This window comes from Plectropomus leopardus, chromosome 2 (genome assembly GCF_008729295.1).
Source record: "Plectropomus leopardus isolate mb chromosome 2, YSFRI_Pleo_2.0, whole genome shotgun sequence".
NCBI classification, from domain to species: domain Eukaryota; kingdom Metazoa; phylum Chordata; class Actinopteri; order Perciformes; family Serranidae; genus Plectropomus; species Plectropomus leopardus.
Window position 1 is genome coordinate 21,931,498 of NC_056464.1, and position 6,000 is coordinate 21,937,497.

At 40.8% G+C, this 6,000-nt stretch overlaps 1 protein-coding gene across 2 annotated transcripts in view; it reads right to left on the reverse strand.

Annotated features, from left to right (window-relative positions):
* Nucleotides 1-5,434, reverse strand: part of eya2 (EYA transcriptional coactivator and phosphatase 2) — a 36,484-nt gene extending 31,050 nt beyond the window's left edge. For both annotated transcript variants that reach the window (XM_042495232.1, XM_042495222.1), the window contains exon 1: nucleotides 5,163-5,434. The gene's annotated coding sequence lies outside the window, so the exon portion shown is untranslated. The remainder of the gene's footprint in view (nucleotides 1-5,162) is intronic.
* Between the last annotated feature and the right edge of the window lie 566 nt (nucleotides 5,435-6,000).

Here is a 6,000-nt window from a genome sequence, read left to right on the forward strand (position 1 = left end):
TCTGCACTCTGTAACTCTACCTCCCAGACTTGGTGGCCTTTCTTTTCCACTTGACTAACTCCCTGCAACAAGACTGCTTTAATGCCAGAAGCTACCCCCTTCTGTCCCCCAGTAATCAAAACCTCCTTATTCAACAATGCCAGTGTCTCTATCTCAGGTTTTCTCCAGCACACACTGCCTTCTAAATTCTTTTTAAGCTTCCTAATTCTTACATTCCTCCTCAGTCGCCTTCACTGCCCATATCCCAGCACTCACACTCTAATAATATCTCTCATAATTTTTCCCCAGTATTAATGCCAAATCCGAGAAGGACCACCTACCCCAAGGCCCAGGCTCTGACTCCCCCAGAACCAGTGCCCCGGGACGAGGGTCAAAGCAAGGGACAGCTGGCAGACCTCCCAGCAGCCTGGAGGAGCGGGTGTGGGGTTGGAGGACCGGGCTGACCCCAGTCAGATGGTGGTCTGGCTCCCAGGTAAAAAACATCTGGTCCAGTGATGGGAGGGTGGTCGCACACGCGCATTCAAAACTGACACACGCCTGACTGCATGGGTGCTCCTGCCTTCTCTAATGAACACACACACACACACACACACACACACACACACACACACACTCAGACTGGCTGCTTTATTAGTCATTAGGCCAAAAAAGGTTTGCCCTCGATTCATCTCCTCAGCAGATGACGGCTAGTGGCTGCCGTAGTTGCTAACAGCTGGCCAGACCGAGCTCACTGGTGGCTGAAGCTCCCAGGCGCTACAGACAGACTGAGGTCCAATTACTTCTTTACTGGTAGATTTACAATGCAAGTGTGTGTGTGAGACAGAGAAAGTGAGAGAAAAGAGAAAGCAAGAGAGTGATTTATACCTTTTTGGAGAGATAAGAATGCAGGATAAAAATGAGGAGGGATATTATAAAATAAGAGCAGGCATTAACAGGCGGAAAATGGTGGGAATGAGAACTATATTCAGGAAAAGATTCAATGAAAAAAATCTGACACCTTAAAAAAAAAAATACTCCCACAGCCATGGAGAATTATTAAATTCTTTTTGCAGTGGAAAGCACCCAAACCGTTATTAAGCACGAAGAAATGAAATATGGTCACTGCAGGCTAAATGCTGCAATGTGTGTGGCTCCTCCATTCTCAAGATGAGATAAGGGGAGCGGAGATAGCCAGAGAGACAGCTGTTGTCTGCTGACAGCACTGGGTTTAATGCACACACACACACATCAGCACGGGGCCTCCCCGGGTGCTCTCTGGGGCTTTAGGGAATTAAAAAGGGAAGGATGGGAGAGGGGAAGACATTCAGGGGGAAGTGCGATAACTTTTCCAGCCTCAAACTGCCAACAGATCAACCAATAGTGCAGCCAGCATCTCCCTTTAATCCAGAGCTTTTGTTTCACTAAACCTATTGGCAGGTTCACACACATCAGAGGTCTCACAACACAACGAGCACACTACACCTGTGATCAAACCACTCAAACACACATGCAAGAATTAGTTGAAGAAAAGTCAATAAAATTTACACTGAGAGAAAACGCCAAAGATTAGAGGACAAGGCACGTAACTGTTCAGTGACTCTGTTATCACACACATGCTCTCATCTTATTGCTTTGCCCTTGTACAGCATCTTTTCTCTGTACTTCACTGCTTTACTTTTATAAAGAACTTTTGCAAAGAATAGTGGGCTTGCTTGTTATGCAAACTGCTGCACATATCAGGCTACATTCATGATCGCCTCCTCTGAAGTTGTATAAAGTTCAGAAGCAGCCATTCCACGAGCTGAAACCTAAGACTCACTTAAGGAATGGAAATTCGTTATTTTATTAACCTACAGTTGGACTTAGAAAACCTAGAAGACTAGACTTTACTCTGAGGTGGATATATGGAGAGAGTTGGAGACCAAAAATAAAGAAAAGAAATATGAGATGTGGACAGTGAACCTAGTTGCTGAGTAACGGGCAAATATAGTAAAATTAAGAAGTAAATGAATACATGAATATACACAAATGCATAAAAGTGCTCTCTGGTAATATACAGTGCTTACTTGACAGTGGACATTATTATTTAAACAAACTTAATGAGAACTCTTGTGGTCTATAGTGCTCAGATGGCATTGTTTAAGGAGTCTCTTTCATTATTAAAAGCAGCACAAACTATTATAAAATGATACTCGTCACTTTGATCACATGTCAGACATACAGACATTCATTTTAGAGGATAGATAAAATATTCAACACTTGTTTGGTAGCATTCGCCAGTCTTTCTGGCTCGTGGGTAATAGCTACGTACATCGAGCTTCACTCTTTGACGCAGTTGTTATCTTGTCTCTGTTACATTAACGCCTGTAGATCCTCTTATTGGGGCTAAGGGGCCTTAAAATAGCAATTTTAATGTACAAGAAAATATATAAATAAAATATTTTTTCAAGTTCCATGAATAATAATGGAGTGTTTACTATATGCAGCAATATAACTTAATTCTGTGAGTTTAAGATAACAAAGTGGAATCATTCCTGCTGAAGTATACGTTTTTCCATAGCATTATAATAAATTTGTTTGGTGACTAATAAAGTTAGGGCTGGGCAATATGAAGAAAATCAAAAATCACAATATTTTTTTACCAATTACGTTGATATTGATACTGTGACAATATTGTAGAGCTGATTATTTTGAGCTTTCACAAAATATTTACACAATGACATTTTTGATTATTAACCACCATTGATGTCAATATAAATACTAAGTGGGTAAGAGCAAATAATCATAACAGCGATAACAGTCCTTAGTTCAGAAAGTTACATCACTCTACTGTAATGCAGCCTTTAAAACAAGGAAAAGACAACACTTATGATATTACAATATCCAAAATCTAAGACATTATCCAGTCTCATATTAAAATGTTGATATAATATTGCCCGGACCTAATTAAAATAACCCCAAAATACAATGTGTACAGTAAATGAGGTTATATTTAAAGACGATATGGTTTGAACTGAGCACCCTGGTGTGACCTTTAGTTCAAGTCAGTTAGGCTATTTGACTCCCAGAGAAAGAGAGGGAGAGGAGGAAGAGGACAGAGATGCACAGAAGCTCAAAGACCTCAGAAAATGTGCGGCTGTGAAAAGAAATATAATGAAATTGATGCAGATAAAGTCAGGAAGAGCAGAGCTTCCTATGAAAATATTTATCATTCCACAAACGTTTGGCTACAGAGGGGTTTGGAATTAATTTGTGTTTTCTTAAGAGGGGGTGCCTTGCGCTACAGGATGGGGAATTCTCCACAGCCCGGGACTTTTTTTGGGCTGCCGCTTATTCACAATTTATTAGAGGTAGTAATAGGAACCATGAAGGCTGAGGAGAGAGAGGGAGAAGAGGCTGAGAGGAACCCGGCCCTGCAGCGGAGAGGGAGTCCAGAAATGGGGCCTAATGTTATTAAGCGACGAACCGCAGTGTTAAATCAAACACGCCCGAGCACACACCTTCGGTATGTGGTCTGAGAACACCCCTCACCCTCCCACCACCGCCACCCCTCTATCAGGATCCCTGGATGTTATTTATTTAATACAGGTATATAAGGAGATTTACTAAGATTTCCAATCTGTCACAGACCTGTATCTGATACAGCAACTATCTAAAATAATAATCCCTTGTTGGCTGGCTATCACGCCTGCAGGTTTATTTCAGATAACTGACAAGTAGAGACAAATATTCAGTTTTATAAAATGCAGAAATGAGAGTGACATTTCTGAGAGCTGGTAAATGGGACACATATTTCCACATAGTAAAACCTTGTTTGCACCACAACAACAGTGATGGCGAAGAAAAAGTCCATGTATGTAGACATAGAACCAAAATTTTAATTTCTACAAATTTAAATCAAATTTCAAAGAGATGTTATGATCCAATATTTTCTATAATTAACCTGTTTCTTTTAAATGTCCCAACAACATGTATTTCTTTACAAGAATCTATTTATTTACATTATTTTCCAAACCCAAAGGCCCCCATTAAATCCTCGCTCCTCCAGCTGATAGACACGTTTAAAGGTGATTTAAACGGGCTGGAAAAACACAGTGAGTGAGTTTCTAGTCTGGAGTCATGAAGGGGTCCTTGAAAAAATATGAATACCAGCCTTTGAAAAATGCTTAGCGAGGCTCCCCTAATTTACTTAATGAGGGTCCCTGCATGGCTGCTGAGTGAGGGGGGTGTCAGTGATTTCAGTGTAATCTTCTGTACTTAAAGCCGAGCAGAAAGTGTTGCAGCGATTTAAGCGGTACCAAGAAAAACAAAGGAGCTCAATCTGAAAGGAAGGTGCCTCACACACTTTTTAAACGCTCAGTGAGACACAAATAACTGATTTAGGCCTATTGATTTTTTGGGGGGTGTTCTGTTCTTGTTAATGACTCTTAAAATGAATGGGAAAGAATCAAGGAAAGTTAAGCTGAATGGTGCTGAATAAAAATATGTGATGGTATCTTAGCTGACAAGAACATTCCCAACTGCTCTAAAAAAAACACTATTTAACTTGGCCTGACTTTTCTTCTTCATAAGAATATAGCCACCTTTGTCTACACATAAATTTCAAATGTATTCAACACCCGTTCATGTTTGTATAAGTCCTTTAAAATGATTTTCCCTTCAAGCATTGATGTAATGATTAAATTAATGTTGGGTAGTTGTTTTGTTACACTCCATGAAAATACACATTTTCAAATAGTCATTATTATATTATCCTAATTAATTTTTAAAAATCTAAACCAATTACAATAAATAAAATTAATTAGGGAGGCCAGGTAGCGTTAATGAAATATGTTGGAAATATGAAATAATAGATGTTCAGTGTTCATTTTATTGTAAACTCACCATGCTTTGATTTGATTATAAATTGAATTGAATACACACAAGGGTGGGAGTGATTTCAAGGCCTTTCCTCTGATCTAAATATAATAAAATGTGATGTTTATTTAAAATATTATCAAAATTCGTCACCAACAGAGCTTAAATACACTTGAACACAAATGATTCCCCTCAGATAGAAAGATGAAGGCGCCGGGCTACTTTTTTATAAAATATTTTGACCGTAAAGAACACGCTTTGAAATCACGAGCACTCGATGTCATGATCAAAATAAATATTATAAAAACGGGCAGATTCAGACTTACCATTATTCAGACAGAAGCATCTGCAGGGAAAAATCCGATTATCAGTCAGCGCGGTCGTCTCTCCATGCCCGGAGGACTCCGCAGACTCCTCACAAGTGTCCCGGCAAAATCTGTGACACGCAAAGTGAGTGCGGCTCCTGGTGACTCGCAGTTCCTGACAAGAACAGTGTAGAAGAAGAAGAAGCGCGAGCTCTCTGTCGGTCGCGAGGCTCCAGGTGCTGACAGCTTTCTGCAGACACTCGCATCGATCTCACTCCTCTTCCCCTGCAGCTTCAGGAGCGTGTTTGCTTTCCCGGTGGTGGGGAAGTGATGTTAAGTAAATGAGCGAAGATTTCTGGTTCCTCCTCCTCCTCCTCCCGAGAGTTGCGCGCGCTGCATGCAGAACGTCTGTGTGTGTTCGTGTACGCCAGCGCGCGCGCCCTTATCTCAACCACCCCTCTCATTTATTCCCTCTGCAGAAATCCTTCACTTCTAAGCTTCTTCTTCTCTATCTCCGCTTTGAATCTTTGTTTGGTCAAGGGCTCTTCTTCGCGTTTGTTTACAAAACGACCCGCAAACTATTTAGTCCTCCTGTGAAGCAGCGGACTCTCTGTATGCACTCCTGATAGCAGGATTTGTTAGTTTTTGGTAAATAACTACAGGCTATTGACAGTTCTTTTCAGGGCTCTTATCTTTTACTGTGTGTAAGTGTGGTAGTGTTGGGGGAGATTCTTTATTTCCACTCGCGTCATAGCTTAGCACATTACCTCTTTAAGGTAGCAGGTGCCATGGTCTTTTTAAAGAGGATATCAAGGGCGTAGGTTTTGTGTCAGCACCAAAGGGGGACACATATGGAATG